Here is a 16,660-nt window from a genome sequence, read left to right as displayed (position 1 = left end):
CCACTGAGTTACTCCAGCACTCTGTGTCCATGTTCTCCAGAGATGCTGCCCGACCCACTGAGTTACTCCAGCACTCTGTGTCCATGTTCTCCAGAGATGCTGCCTGACCCGCTGAGTTACTCCAGCACTCTGTGTCCATGTTCTCCAGAGATGCTGCCTGACCCACTGAGTTACTCCAGCACTCTGTGTCCATGTTCTCCAGAGATGCTGCCTGACCCACTGAGTTACTCCAGCACTCTGTGTCCATGTTCTCCAGAGATGCTGCCTGACCCACTGAGTTACTCCAGCACTCTGTGTCCATGTTCTCCAGAGATGCTGCCTGACCCACTGAGTTACTTCAGCACTTTGGGTGGTGTTGTTTATAACTCATCCTGTGCAGTTCCTTGTGGTGCCCTAGCATTGGTTCTTGGTGCCAAGTAGATCAAGTATCAATTGGGTAGCATTGAGCCAACTGTGATCACAATATCATAAAGTTTAGAATACCAATGGAAAAGGATTTAGACCACTCCAAGGTATAACTATCTAAACGAAGACGAGTTAGCTTTAGTGGGATGAAGGCAATTCTGGTCCAGAGAAAGTGAAATCAAAGCTTGGCAGCCATGACAGGGATTGAGTGTTGGGGCCAGACCACTGGAGAATTATAAATGTTATTCTTGCTTCCAATTCCTCCCACCTACAATCATTCTGGAGAAGGGACTCGATCCGAGACATCACCTATTTATTTTCTCTAGAGATGCTGTCCGACCCGTTGAGTTACTCAGTGGTGTGCATTGTTCTAGGAATAATAATAATAAGGGATGGAAATGGCAATCACTTTGACAAACATGGATTGTTCATCAGAAACTCGTGTTGAATTCTTCAATATATGTGTGTGTGTGCCTGTGTATTTACTGTATATGTATGTATATATGTATATATGTCATCGTCGTGGCTATCCCTCCAGGTCGAGGATGATGGTCTATGTTCCGATGTCAGAATGAAGTCGCCTGTGCGTGTGTTTGTTTAACGTGCACTTGATGTTGCACTCCAAGAAGCACACGGTCCTTCACAAATCAATCAACTTATTCCAATGGCAAGGGAACCAAGACGATTGGAGCTAATAGACCTGTTGCAGCCTTCATCCGCCTTCACAGCCGCTGAGTTCAAGATAACTTTGTCCGCCTGGTCCACCGTTGAGGTCTTGTAGGTTGGATCGTTCTTAGCCTGGACCCTCATCCTCGACCTTCCCGCCATGGGTGGCCCCACCACAAGCTAGTGCTTCCCACGGCATCACTCTCAGAATCATGGGGGCACGCAAGCCTCTTCACCACAACAAGGTGAACGATCCCCACGACAAGGTGAACGATCACCACGACAAGGTGAACGATCCCCACGACAAGGTGAATGATCACCACGACAAGGTGAATGATCACCACGACAAGGTGAATGATCAACACGACAAGGTGAATGATCCCCACGACAAGGTGAATGATCAACACGACAAGGTGAATGATCAACACGACAAGGTGAATGATCCCCACGACAAGGTGAATGATCAACACGACAAGGTGAATGATCAACACGACAAGGTGAATGATCACCACGACAAGGTGAACGATCCCCACGTCAAGGTGAACGATCCAAAGAGGATGTAAGTATATATATATAGGGGGAGGGGAAAACTTTTTTCAATCTATTACATTGCCGGGGATGCGATTGTTTTGCGGATCGTATCTCCGGTCACTCTGCGGCCTAACATCGTGGAGCTGGCGGCCTTGCCTAGGACTGACTTTGAGCCCCACCGCGGGGTCGTGGACTTACCATCAGAGCGTGTGATCCCTTGCCTGGGATCGACGCTCCAACCGCGGCCTGCGGACTTCAACATCGAGGAGCTCGCAGTCTCGGGTAGAGACTGATGTCGGGAAGCTCCAAAGAACACAGAAGGTCGACCAGCCCCGACCTGGGGCCTGGCGCGGGGGAGCTGAGATCTCCCCCAATGCAGGAGCTTGATTGCCCCGACGCGAAGGCCCAAACGCCGCCGACTACGGGAGTCAAGATTGCCCTGACAACAAAAGGCTCAAGTGCCCCGACTGCGGGAGAACAAAGAGGGGAAGAGAATTTTTTGCCTTCCATCACAGTGAGGAATATGGAGGAGTCACTGCGGTGGATGTTCATGTTAAATATTTATTTGGGGTCTTGTTGCTCTTTATTGGTGTGACTGTACAGCAAATCAAATTCCTCATATGTTGCAAAACACACTTAGCTAATAAAGTATGATTATGACTATTATTTTGATTATGATGTCAGGTCAGTTATAAATTTTAAACTGTAAATTTATAGATGTTTGTTAATCAAAGTCACTGAGAGATATGGCTCAAAGATAAATGCGTGAAACTAGATTGCAGGTCAGCTGTGATCTTACAGCATCGTGCACCACATATGAGGGAGTATCTTTTAATGTCCCTTTTCAATGGCCTAAATCAAATGATCACGATTGCCAGAACATTTAATATAAAGTTCTTATCTGTGACCGCAGACCCATCCATGGCCTTAATCAACTGCGTATCTGACACCTCCGCCAACGCCCTCTCCTTTCCCATCTTCCCACACACATTCACTTTGCATTTAAAACAGACTCATCTCATCCTCTGCTTGACCCCATCCCTGCTGACCCTTACATTACAGCAGTGACTTAAGTTGTTGCCCTATTTTTCTTGAATCCCATCAATTAACCCTTTCAAACACATCTGCTTTATTCGCTTCTTAAAAGACACTTTTCAAGTCCTATCAATTGTTAAATTTTTGCCCACCAACTGGCTGAGGTATTCACCAGGATCTTTAACCTGTCATTATCTCTAGCTACGGTCCCCAAGTGCCTGAAGTCGGCTATCATAGTGCCGGTGCCGAAAAAAGCAAAGATCACCAACCTGAACGACTACCGTCCGGTTGCCCTAACGCCGATAGTCATGAAGTGCTTTGATAGGCTGGTCCTCTCACACATCAAATCCAACATCCCTGCCTCACTGGACTCGCATCAATTTGCATACAGGGTGAATAGATCCACAGAGGATGCCATCTCTCTGGCTCTTCACACTGTCCTGACTTACCTGGAGAGACAGGGCACGTACGTGAGGATGCTATTCATTGACTATAGCTCTGCCTTCAACACGGTCATCCCCACCAAGCTCATCACCAAACTCCACCAGCTAGGCCTCAGCTCGTCGTTATGCGACTGGATCCTGGACTTCCTGCTGGAGCGACCGCAGGCAGTGAGAATGGGCCCGCACCTGTCCTCCACTATCACCCTGAGTACCGGTACACCACAGGGCTGTGTTTTGAGCCCCATGCTCTACTCCCTCTTCACACACGACTGTGTTCCTGCATTCGACACCTACACCATTGTCAAGTTTGCAGACGACACAACGGTGATCGGGCTGATCACCAACGTTGAAGAAACAAACTATAGAGCGGAGATGCAGAACCTGGCGGACTGGTGCTCTGATAACAACCTGTCCCTAAATACCACCAAGACCAAGGAGCTAATCATCAACTTCCGTAGGTCATATAACGGGGAATATGCCCCGATCTTTATCAACGGGAACAGTGTGGAGAGAGTGTGCAGCTTCAAGTTTCTGGGCACTCACATTTCGGAGGACCTAACATGGTCCAATAACACTGCTGCGCTGGTCAAGAAGGCACAGCAACGACTGTTCTACCTAAGAACACTGAAGAAGTCTGGTCTACCCCAACAGCTGCTGACGACCTTCTACCGCTGCACCACAGAGAGCATCCTAACGCATGGCATCCCTGTGTAGTACCTCAGCTGCACGGAGGCAGAAAGGAAAGCTCTACAGCGGGTAGTCTACAGAGCTCAGAAGATTATCGGGATGCAGCTTCCAGCCTTGGAGGGCATCTACAACACACGATGCCTCAGGAAAGCCACCAGCATTCATAAAGACTTCTCACACCCCTGCAACAGTCTGTTCGAACTTCTACCATCGGGCAGACGATACAAGGCCTTCTACGCCTGCACCTCCAGACTCAGGAACAGCTTCATCCCCAGGGCCATAGCTGCTCTGAACCGGTCCTGCTGAGTGCCCCCCCCATGAACTGTCTCCTTCGGATGGTCATGTCACACATCGACCCGGCACAGACCTATTTGCAGTTTATACTGTTTTAACTGTTTCTAATTGTGTTTCTCTGGGTTGTCTACATTTCTGTTGATTAGCGAATTAATTTATTGCATCAAATGGAAGTTGCATTCCCAATCTCGTTTTACCCTGTACAATGACAATAAAGATATCTTGTATTGTATTGTATTGCTCTGTGGCTGTTTGTTCTTTAAGTGGTTTAGCACACATATTATATTAAAGGTACAATATAAAACCAGGTGGATGTTGAGTGGCCTCCCATGGCTAAGAAAATGAATGAGGAGTTATAAAAGTCGTTCAAATTCAAGCAGTGGTCTGGTGCACAGATTCTGATCAAATTCAAGCAGTGGTCTGGTGCACAGATTCTGATCAAATTCAAGCAGTGGTCTGGTGCACAGATTCTGATCAAATTCAGTCTCTGTAATTTCTGTAAAATAATCTCTGTAAAACTCCTATTTAAAAAAGATTATTTGGTGAGTCTGCTTTGGTTTAGATTAGAGATACAGCGCGGAAACAGGCCTTTTCGGCCCACCGGGTCCGCGCCGACCAGCGATCCCCGCACATTAACATTATCCTGCACACACTAGGAACAATTTTTACATTTACAGTAAGCCAACTAACCTACAAACCCTTGCATCTTTGGAGTGTGGGAGGAAATGGAAGATCTCGGAGAAAACCCACGCAGGTCACGGGGAGAACGTACAAACTCCGTACAGACAGCACCCGTAGTCGGGATGGAACCTGGGTCTCCGGTGCTGTATTTGCTGTAAGGCAGCAACTCTACCGCTGCGCCACCGTGCCGCAAAAATGAGTTGTTTGTAATTTCACCCTGGCTAACTCACTGTGGAGAATGAAGGAGCATTTGCGGTATATTTAGAACATCGACCTGTACATAGAATAGTGCAGCCATGGAACAGGCCCTTTAGACGATCGCCTCCATCTACACCACGCTGCCTCAATAAGGCCAGCAGCATAACCAAAGACCAGTCTCACCCGCTCACTCCCTCTTCTCCCCTCTCCCATCAGGCAAGAGGTACAGAAGTGTGAAAACACACACCACCAGATTCAGGGACAGTTTCTTCCCAGCTGTCATCAGGCAACTGAATCATCCTTTCACCAACTAGAGAGCGGTCCTGACCTACCTGCACTATCTTGTATCGGACTTTACTGGACTGTATTTTGCATTAAACATTATTCCCTTGTCCTGTGTCTGTACATTGTGGACGGCTTTGGATGCTTTCAAGAGAGAGCTAGATGGGAGGACGAATTGAATCAACTTATAATGCAAGATATATGGGATGAAAGTTTACAACATATCAATGTTCATTAAATACTAGACATTCCTTAATACAATTTAAAATAATACATAGATTACATTATTCGAAGACGAAATTAAATAGGATTTTTCCTAGTATCTCTCCTATTTGTGATAAATGTCATATTTTCGTAACTTGTATAAAAATGCAAAACTTCTGGTTGGAGATTTTAAAAATAGTTTCTAAAGTTATTAACACAAAATTAGATATGGATCCAAAATTAATTATATTAGGATTATCAGAACATACTACAAATTTCACAACAAGTCAGGTACATTTTCTTGATTACAGTCTAATAACTGCAAAAAAAATTAATACTTAAATTTTGGAAAAAAACAATAACCCCCACAATTAAAATGTGGACTACGGAAATGACAGAGACCCTGCATTTGGAAAAAATAAGATTTGCCTTAATCGACAAACCTGAGTTATTAAAAAAAATATGGTCTCCATTTATTGAATTTTTAGAAAAGTAAATGGGTTTGGCACAGGACTAAAATAAAAATTTTAAATTAAAAGTTGAAACTTGAGTTAGGGGTTGGATGTACAACTGTGGTTATTGTCTCCTGGATCTACTCCCTTTAATTTTTATAGTTAGATCCTTTTTTTATTTTATTTAACCCTCTTATTCTCTCTTCCCAAGTTTATAGTTTTTTAAATTTTTTACTTTCTCTCTTCAAAAATTTAAAAATTGAAGCTATGTAAGAACTCTGTAACAAATGTGTTTTTTAATTTCTATTTGTACATATGCTTTTCAAAAAGAAAAAAAAAAGAAAAAAAAAGAGAGAGCTAGATAGAGCTCTTTAAGATAGCAGAGTCAGGGGGTATGGGGAGAAGGCAGGAACGGGGTACTGATTGTGAATGATCAGCCATGATCACATTGAATGGCGATGCTGGCTCGAAGGGCCGAATGGCCTCCTCCTGCACCTATTGTCTATTGTCTATTGGTTTGATTGTAATCAGGTTTAGTCTTTTCACTGATTGGACAGCATGTAACAAAGAAGCTTTTCACTGTACTTTGGTACATGTAACAATAATAGACCAAACTAAACTAGACTTTAAAGTAACTTCCACTGCCTGCACCCGATTCATATCCCACGAACCTCTGTGTATCTAAAAGCCTTTTTATCACCCTTATCATATCTTCCTCCACCACCCCCTGGCAGCTGGTCCTGTCACCCACCACTCTCTGTGTAAAGAATGTGCCCTGCACAATTCATGGAACCTCTGCCCCACATGTCTTAAAGCCATGCCCTCTAGTCTTTTAAGGGCCTGTCCCACTGAGGCGATTTTAAGGCGACTGCCGGCGACTAGGCTATTGCCGAACGTTTGCCGGGGTGTCGCGGGCATGATCGTGAGTCGTAGCGAATCTTGGCGCATCGCGGATAAATTTTCCAGATAGAAATGTCTCTGCGACAGCTGGCTTGTCGCCAGGTATCGTGGCTTATTGCAGGCGCTGTCGCATGCTGTCCCCAGGTTTGCTAGGTTGTCGCAGATGCATTTAGAAGCACGTAATATTAAATTAAGTAAAGTCATTTGAAGATACCATAAAATACTTGTGTTTAACGAATTTGACGGTCAGGTAAGCGTGGGAATTTTCGTGATGTTTCCGAAGACGGTGTAATCTCTTAGCCAGGTGCTAGTTTCACCAAAAAGTTACTAGTATCGACCTGACTCGGCATTGTTGTGGTCATTGTCGTTGTCATTGTCGTGGTCATTGTCGTGGTAATTGTAGTGGTCATTGTCGTGGTCGTTGTCGTGGTCATTGTCATGGTCATTGTCGTGGTCATTGTTGTGGTCATTGTCGTGGTCATTGTTGTGGTCATTGTCGTGGTCATTGTCGTGGTCATTGTCGTAGTCATTGTTGTAGGGTAAAAGAAAATTTCAGCGATCTGCTACGACTTTGACAGTCACCGGCAGTCGCCTTAAAAATCACGTAACTGGGACAGGCTCTTTACATACCCACCCTGGGAAGAAGGCTTTGGCTGTCAATTTTTGAAATCCATTTCTGTTGATGTAGTCCTTCACATCCTGACTTAAGATTTCCCTCTGAGCAGTTTGTCTGTGCACAGTTTTGGTAAAGCTTTCAAGGTGCAAATATGCAATTACATTCTGTGCTCGTGTCTTCGTGTTAGGATGATCTGACTGATGAATATGACTTAGTTGCTATGTTACCGACCAATTCTTCATTAGCAAAGCTTTGTAACTATCTTATCATAGGGAGTGCTGTGCAAAATAATTTGCCGATAAGCTATTATAAGTCTGATCAAAGAGGAATTATTGCATAAAAGAATCTCACTTTTGAGTTCAATAATGTTACAAACATAGAAATATAAAGAGTCATTTTACTGTTCCAAAATTCCAAACACAGTGTCTCTGTTTGCTCTACGAATAAACTTCATTCCTTGATGAACCCACGTTTAGAGTATTGTGTGGGACAGGCAGCATCTCTGGATAGAAGGAATGGGTGATGTTTCAGGTTGAAACCCTTCTTCAGACCCAAAACATCACCCATTCCTTCTCTCCAGAGATGCTGCCTGTCCCGCTGAGTTACTCCAGCATTTTGTATCTTTCTTCAGTATAATCCAACATCTGCAGTTCCTTCCTACACATTTAGAGTATAGTGTATTCAGCGTTGATCACTGTTACAGGATGGATGGTGTTAAACTGGAATGAGTAAAGAGAAGATTTACGAGGATGTTCTTGGTTCTTGGTCCTCTAAAATATTCCAAATGGAATTTAAACTGGAGGTGGCGGAGTATGGACTTAAGCAAGAAGGGCTTCTTGGAGAAGAAGAGCTACCTTAAATGTAGTTGTGTCTAGTTGAGTAACTATAGTAGGGTGAAGACTATTCCATGCTTTAATTGCACGAGGGAGGAATGAGTTGCTGTACACATCTGTCTTGATAGCTGGTATCTCCAATTGAATCGAGTGCCTTTGTCTGCTCCTGATAGGTTTGGGTTTGGTATAGATGTGGTCATCTATGTCGTGCTGACCATTTCACATTTTGTAAAAACAGATCAAACAGTGGGCTTTACGTCTGTCTTGGAGAGTGTTCCACCCCAATGAATTTAGAAGCTGTGTTACACTCGCTTCTCTCTCATAGGTACTTGTAACAAAACCAGCTGCCTGTCTTTGGACACGTTCGATGGAAGAAATGTTTTTATTTGTGTATGGGTCCCATGCTGCAACTGCGTAGTCCAAATGTGGTCTAACAAGGGTGAAGTAGAACTTCTCCTTGATAGAAGTTGAACAATGATAAAAGTTGCGCCTCAGAAAATTTAGGACACCTGTTGCTTTCACCGTTGCATGATGAGTCTAGCCATTCCAACGTAGATCGTTCTGTAATTTGATGCCAAGATACTTGGTCTATTTGGATTCTTCAAGGGTGGCACCAAGGATATTGTATGATGTTTCGCCTGGTTTCCTCCTCCTGGTGACACACATGGTTTCACATTTGGAAGGGTTGAACTGCATCCCCCATTGTTGTGACCGCTCAACCATAGTATCGAGATCTTTTTGGAGAGCATCTTTATCATCAGCTGACTTAATTGGACGGTACAGCAAACAATCATCAGCAAATAGTCTGGCCGTGCTTGTGACTTTTTCTTGGATGTCATTAATGTAAAGCAAAAACAGATGATGGCCCAGTACTGTGCCCTGAGGTGTACCACTTAACACTGGATGCCAATCAGAGATGTTGCCAGGATCCAAGGGTGTGAGCTACAGGGAGAGGTTGAGTAGGCTGGGACTCTATTCCTTGGAGTGCAGGAGGGTGAGGGTTGATCTTATGGAGGGGTATAAGATCATGAGAGGAACAGATATGTGTACAAATGTACAGAGTCTTTTACCCAGAGTAGGGGAATCAAGAAACAGAGGACATAGGCTTAAGGTGAGGGAGAGGGGGAAATTAATAGGAACCTGACAAGCAACTTTTCCTCAGAGAGGGTGGTGGGTGTATGGAACCAGCTGCCAGAAGAGGTCGTTGAGACAGGTACTATCACAACTTAAAAAAAATATTTGGACAGGTACATGGATAGGATATGTTTAGAGGAGTATGGGCCAAATGCAGGCAGGTGGGACTCGGGTAGATGGGGCATGTTGGTTGGCCAAAGGGCCTGTTACAACGTTGTATGACTATGTCAGTGTTGCAGTTGAACAAAGGGGACTATGAAGGCATGAGAGAGGAGCTGGCCAAGGTAGACTGGAAAGGGATCCTAGCAGGAATGACGGTGGAACAGCAATGGTAGGAATTTCTGGGCATAATCCGGAAGACGCAGGATAATTTCATTCCAAAGCGGAAGAAAGATTCTAAGGGGAGTAGGAGGCAACCGTGGCTGACAAGGGAAGTTAGGGATGGAATAAAACTAAAAGAAAAAATGTATAACACAGCAAAGAGTAGCCGGAGGCTAGAGGATTGGGAAACTTTCATAGGACAACAGAAGGTAACAAAACAGGCAATACGGGCTGAAAAGATGAAGTATGAGGGGAAGCTAGCCAAGAATATAAAGAAGGAGAGTAAAAGCTTCTTTAGATATGTTAAGAGAAAAAGAGTAGCAAAGTCAAATGTGGGTCCCTTGAAGGCAGACACGGGTGAAATTATTATAGGTAACAAGGAAATGGCAGAAGAGTTGAACAGGTACTTTGGATCTGTCTTCACTAAGGAAGACACAAACAATCTCCCAGATGTACTGGAGGGCAGAGGATCTAGGGGGGTAGAGGAACTGAAAGAAATTTTCATTAGATGAGAAATAGTATTGGGTAGACTAATGGGACTGATGGGATTATAAATCCCCTGGGCCTGATGGTCTGCATCCCAGGGTCCTCAGGAAGGTGGCTCTAGAAATAGTGGACGCATTGGTGATCATTTTCCAATGTTCAATAGATTCAGGATCAATTCCAGCTAATGTTATCCCACTTTTCAAGAAAGGAGCAAGAGAGAAAACGGGGAATTACAGACCCCCAGTTAGCCTGACATCGGTGGTGGGGAAGATGCTGGAGTCAATTATTAAAGAGGTAATAACGGTGCATTTGGATAGCAGTAAAAGGATAAGTCCAAGTCAACATGGATTTATGAAAGGGAAATCATGCTTGACTAATCTTCTGGATTTTTTTGAGGATGTGACAAGTAAAATGGATGAAGGGGAGCCAGTGGATGTAGTGTATCTAGACTTTCAGAAAGCCTTTGATAAGGTCCCGCACGGGAGATTGGTGATTAAAATTAGAGCACATGGTAGAGTGTTGACATGGATAGAGAATTGGTTGGCAGACAGGAAGGAAAGAGTAGGAGTAAACGGGTCCTTTTCAGAATGGCAGGCAGTGGCGAGTGGAATGCCGCAATGCTCGGTGTTGGGGCCGCAACTGTTTACCATAAACATTAATGATGATTTGGAAGAGGGAATTAGAAGCAACACTAGCAAGTTTGCAGATGACACAAAGCTGGGTGGCAGTGCAAACTGTGAAGAGGATGTTAGGAGGTTGCAGGGTGACTTGTACAGGTTGAGAGAGTGGGCAGATGCATGGCAGATGCATTATAATGTAGATAAATGTGAGGTTATCCACTTTGGTTGCAAAAACAAGGAGGCAGATTATTATCTCAATGGAGTAAGGTTAGGTAAGGGGGAGGTGCAGCGAGACCTGGGTGTCCTTGTACACCAGTTACTGAAAGTTGGCGTGCAGGTACAGCAGGCAGTGAAGAAAGCTAATGGAATATTGGCCTTCATAACGAGAGGATTTCAGTATAGGAGGTTCTTCTGCAGTTGTATAGGGCCCTGGTAAGATCACATCTGGAGTATTGTGTACAGTTTTGGTCTCCTAATTTGAGGAAGGACATCCTTGTAATTGAGGCAGTGCAGCGTAGGTTCACAAGATTGATCCCTGGGATGGCGGGACTGACGTATGAGGAAAGATTGAAAAGACTAGGCTTGTATTCACTGGAGTTTAGAAGGATGAGAGGGGATCTTATAGAAACATATAAAATTATAAAAGGACAAGCTAGATACAGGAAAAATGTTCCCAATGTTGGGCGAGTCCAGAACCAAGGGCCACAGTCTTAGAATAAAGGGGAGGCCATTTAAAACTGAGGTGAGAAAAAACTTTTTCACCCAGAGAGTTGTGAATTTGTTACCACAGAGGGCAGTGGAAGCCAAATCACTGGATGGATTTAAGAGAGAGTTAGATAGAGCGCTAGGGGCTAGTGGAATCAAGGGATATGGGGAGAAGGCAGGCACGGGTTATTGATTGGGGACGATCAGCCATGATCACAATGAATGGCGGTGCTGGCTCGAAGGGCCGAATGGCCTCCTCCTGCACCTATTTTCTATGTTTCTATGTTTCTATGTTTCTAAGACTCCTCCTATTTCCTGAATCCCTTTTATTGGAGGATTGTTCACTCTATCTTCTCTCCGTTGATTTAAATGATATCTATAGCTAAATGTTGGGTTGAAGCCATTGTAACACATTCATTCTAGGGTCCTCTCTTGTTCTCGATTTCATTGTCACCCTGATGGGCTTACTTATTTATTTGCTTGCCACATCAATGTGCCTGTGTACATCCATATACAGGCACACAGGCCCACACACACACACTCACACATGTAGATGGATATGGATATGGCATGAAAATCTGTTTAATTTTCCCTACGCTTTCCTGCTAAATGGCTCGACGATTGATTGTAAAAGTTCTAATTGCACCATGAGGGTTCATACGTTCATAACATAAGTAATAGGAGCAGAATTAGGCCATTCGGCCCATCAAGTCTTCCCCGCCATTCAATCATGGCTGATCTATCTTTCCTTCTCAATGCCATTCTTCTGCTTTCTCCCCATAATCCCTGCCACTCGTACTAATCAAGAATCTATCTATCTCTGCATTAAAAATATCCACTGATGGCCTTCATGGCCTCTGTGGCTTCTATGAATGTGTTTGGCATGGTGTAAGAAAATAACTGCAGATGCTGGTACAAATCGAAGGTATTTATTCACAAATTGCTGGAGTAACTCAGCAGGTCAGGCAGCATCTCAGGAGAGAAGGAATGGGTGACGCTTCGGGTCGAGACACTTCTTCAGACTGAAGAAGGATATCGACTCAAAACGTCACCCATTCCTTCTCTCCTGAGATGCTACCTGACCTGCTGCGTTGTTCGGCATGGTGTTCAGCATGGATCGAAAACTTAACCAAGGACCTCCCTGGATGTTCTGCATCCATTTGTATGTCTTGAAATTGGCTCTCATTCACCAGACCAAGCAACATTGTTGGCCCTCACATACAACCAACCTTTCCTCATGGTGCAGTTGTTAAAGGGGCACATTTCCCTTTGGTGTGTAGTGTGCTGCACGATAACTCTATTCCAAGCAGCTGGAAGTACTTTGGGTGATCTGCATAGATCCATCTCCAGTTATCATCGCTCTCCCTGAATGTTTCTGCTGTATCTCCAGCGTATGTGATCTAGAGGACTGTGGTCATTGGCATGGTAGGTTCACTTGGAGATCTTGAAGGAAAGAGATTGGAAAGATCATGCCTCCAGCTCCAGATGCAACACCTGTTGCTACATCTTTTCACACAGAGAGTGGTGAATCTGTGGAATTCTCTGCCACAGAGGGTAGTTGAGGCCAGTTCATTGGCTATATTTAAGAGGGAGTTAGATGTGGCCCTTGTGGCTAAAGGGATCAGGGGGTATGGAGAGAAGGCAGGTACGGGATACTGAGTTGGATGATCAGCCATGATCATATTGAATGGCGGTGCAGGCTCGAAGGGCCGAATGGCCTACTCCTGCACCTATTTTCTATGTTTCTATGTTTCTATCTCCTCCCTCGACTCTGTCCAGGGACGCCAACAATCCTTTCAGGTTAGGCAGAGGTTCGCTTGCACCTCCTCCAACCTCATCTACTGTATCCGTTGTTGAAGATGTGGACTCTTATACATCTGTGAGACCAAACGCAGACTGGGCGATCGTTTCGCGGAACACCTTCGCTCAGCCCGCCTGAACCAACCTGATCTCCCAGTTGCCAAACACTTTAATTCTCCTTCCCATTCCCACACTGACCTTTCTGTCCTCGGTCTCCTCCATTGTCAGAGTGAGGCTAAATGCATAAACAGAAAATAGGTGCAGGTAGGCCAGAACTGAACTGCCATTCAATATCAATGATCAATATTCAATAATCGGAAGGAGGAGCCAGCGCTGCCCTCACAGCAATAGTCCGTTTGTTGCTGCGGCCTACCACCGGCCATGCACCTGGAGCTGGCGGGCTCCGGCTGGGACCACCTGGTTCGCAGAGCCCGCGGCCCGGACTCACCACCTGCGGCGCTGGCTGCCTTCGGATGCTGCGGGAGCGGCTGCGACTCGTCTCCGGAGGCTCTGGTGTGGGCCGCGTGGACTTCGGAAGCCCACAGGCCCCTGGGTGGGGGCCGACATCGGGAGCTCCGGCAGCGGCAGCGTCTTCGCCCGCCCCGAATCGGGGGCCTTGGGTCGGCCCGCCGCGGACCTTTCACCGTCCGGCGCGGTGCTTCAATGTCGGGACCCCCGACCGCCCCGACGTGGCAACTCCAACAGCCTGACCGCGGGAGAAGACGGCAGGGGAAGAGAAAAAGACATTCTGGCCTTCCATCACAGTGAGGAGGGACTGGAGGAGACTCACTGTGATGGATGTTTCTTTTGTTTGGTGTTGGTTTATGATTGTATGTGTTATTGCATATTTTTATTGCTTATTTTTATTGGTCTTATTGTTGAACTGTGGGTAATTTTTCATTTCACTGCACATTTATGTGTCTGCGACAAATAAATTGACTATTGATATGATCATGGCCGATCATCCAGAATCAGTACCCCGTTTCTGATTTCAAGATTCAAGATTCAAGATTCAAGATTCAAGATTCAAGATTCAAGATTCAAGATTCAAGATATCTTTATTTGAAATTCAGTCACCCACAGTCCAACAATAAAAGCAATAAAATAAGCAATTTACACAAACACAACCAACACACAAAAAAAAGAAACATCCATCACAGTGAGTCTCCTCCAGTCACCTCCTCACTGTAATGGAAGACCAGAATGTCTTTTCCCTTCTCCTGCCGTCTTCTCCCGCGGTCAGGTTGTTGTAGTTGCCACGTTCCAGGCCGCGCCGGACGGTCCGCAGCGGGCAGACCCAAGCCCCGTGATCCGGGGCGGGTGAACACGCTGCCGCTGCCGCTGTTGCTGCACGTCGGGGCGGTCGTGGCTCCCGACATTGAAGCCCCCGCCGGGCCCGCGGCAGAGAAAAATCCCGCGGCCTATTTCAGGCCGTGCCGGACGGTGAAAGGTCCGCAGCGGGCCGACCCAAGCCCCGCGATCCGGGGCGGGCGAAGACGCTGCCGGAGCTCCCGATGTCGGCATCCACACGGCCCGAGCCTAAGGCGAGTCGCAGCCACTCCCGCAGCCTCCGAGGACGGTCGGCTCCGCTGATGGTAAGTCCGATCCGCGGGCTCTGCGAACCAGAGCCCTGGAGGCCGCCAGCTCCAGGAGTTGGGCCGATGGTAGGCCGCAGCAGGAACGGAGACAACACCCAGAAAACAAAGGTCGGGTCTCCGTTCGGAAAGGACACATTTACAATTTTACAGTTCCCCCTCTCCCCCACACACACACACATAGTACACAAAAACACAACATCACATCTACAATTAAGACAAAAAAAACAACAAAACACAAAGACAAATGGACCGCAGGTAAGCCGCAGCTGCTATGGCAGCGCCACCATTTCTCCCCATATCCCTTGATTTCGTAAAATTAAAAGAATGCTGTGAAGGTAACCAGGTGAGTCCCGACCATGTCTTGGAGATGACGGAGAAGTGACCCTTCCATATCATACAGGTCACACAGGTATGCATATCACCCTGTCATGGTGGCAGCCCAGGTGTGACTCTTCAGTATCACTCAAGGTAACCCAGGTGAGCTGTGTCCTGGACCTAGATCACTGATGCAAACATAAGAAAGCCCATCAATGCCTCTGTTTCTTTAGAAGAGTGAGAAAATTTGGTGTTAGTTTAGTTTAGAGATATAGTGCGGAAACAGGCCCTTTCGGCCCACTGGGTCCGCGCCGACCAGTGATCCCCGCACATTAACACCATCCTATACCCACTAGGGACAATTTTTACATTTACCAAGCCAATTAACCTACAAACCTGCACATCTTTGGAGTGTGGGAGGAAACCGAAGATCCTGGAGAAAACCCCCGCAGGTCACGGGGAGAACGTACAAACTCCATACAGACAGCACCTGTAGTCGGGATGGAACCCGGGTCTCCGGCGCTGCATTCGCTGTAAGGCAGCAATTCTACTGCTGCGCCACTTGCCCTAATGTGGGCAAATAATCTCTTGACCTTCTGTATGGTAGAGTGTAATATTTTGGCCCCAAATTTTCTGCGGCCATCTTTTTAGTTTAGTTTGATTTATCGTCACGTGTACTGAGGTACAGTGAAAAGCTTTTGTTGCGTGCTAACCAGTCAGCAGAAAGATTACAATTGAGCCATATACAGTGGACATAAACATGATAAGGGAATAATATTTAGTGCAAGGTAAAGCCAGCAAAGTCCGATCAGGGATAGTCCGAGGGTCACCAATGAGGTAGATAGTAGTTCAGCACTGCTCTCTGGTTGTGGTAGGATGATTCAGTTGCCTGATAACAGCTGGGAAGAAACTGTCCCTGAATCTGGAGGTGTGCGTTTTCACACTTCTGTACCTAATGCCTGATGGGAGAGCACCACATTACAATAACGCCAGAGGACTGGAATCCATTAATGGCATAAGGCTTAATGACACATGACAGTTTCAGTCGTTACAAATTCATAATGATAGTTGGAACTGTTTCCCCTCTGTTCCCCTTTGCTGACAACTTCCCAGATTGGTTTCCTGGTTCTGGTACTTCCACACAAGCCAGGCGGATGGAGAGTTGCTCTCGGTTGGTGATAGCAGATAGTCACGTGGGTCAATGCGGGCTGCTGTGGGTGGTGGTGCTGCTGGGCAGCGGGCCATCTCAGCATGAGTAGCAATGGTTTGATCTGAGGGTTAATGTAGGAGCAGGGCGGAAGTGCCGGCTCTGGGAACACTCTGACATCTGAAAGATATCAGCACTTACTTGCTTCACAAAGTTACATGCATCCTCCTAGCACCAAGTGTTGATGGCTTAGCCATCAGACGGAAGCCAGATTGTACTGTGGTCATCTCTGTACCCACACACACGA

This window comes from Rhinoraja longicauda, chromosome 7, assembly GCF_053455715.1.
Source record: "Rhinoraja longicauda isolate Sanriku21f chromosome 7, sRhiLon1.1, whole genome shotgun sequence".
NCBI classification, from domain to species: domain Eukaryota; kingdom Metazoa; phylum Chordata; class Chondrichthyes; order Rajiformes; family Arhynchobatidae; genus Rhinoraja; species Rhinoraja longicauda.
The sequence above is the reverse complement of the archived record's forward strand: the minus strand, read 5'-3'. Positions refer to the sequence as shown.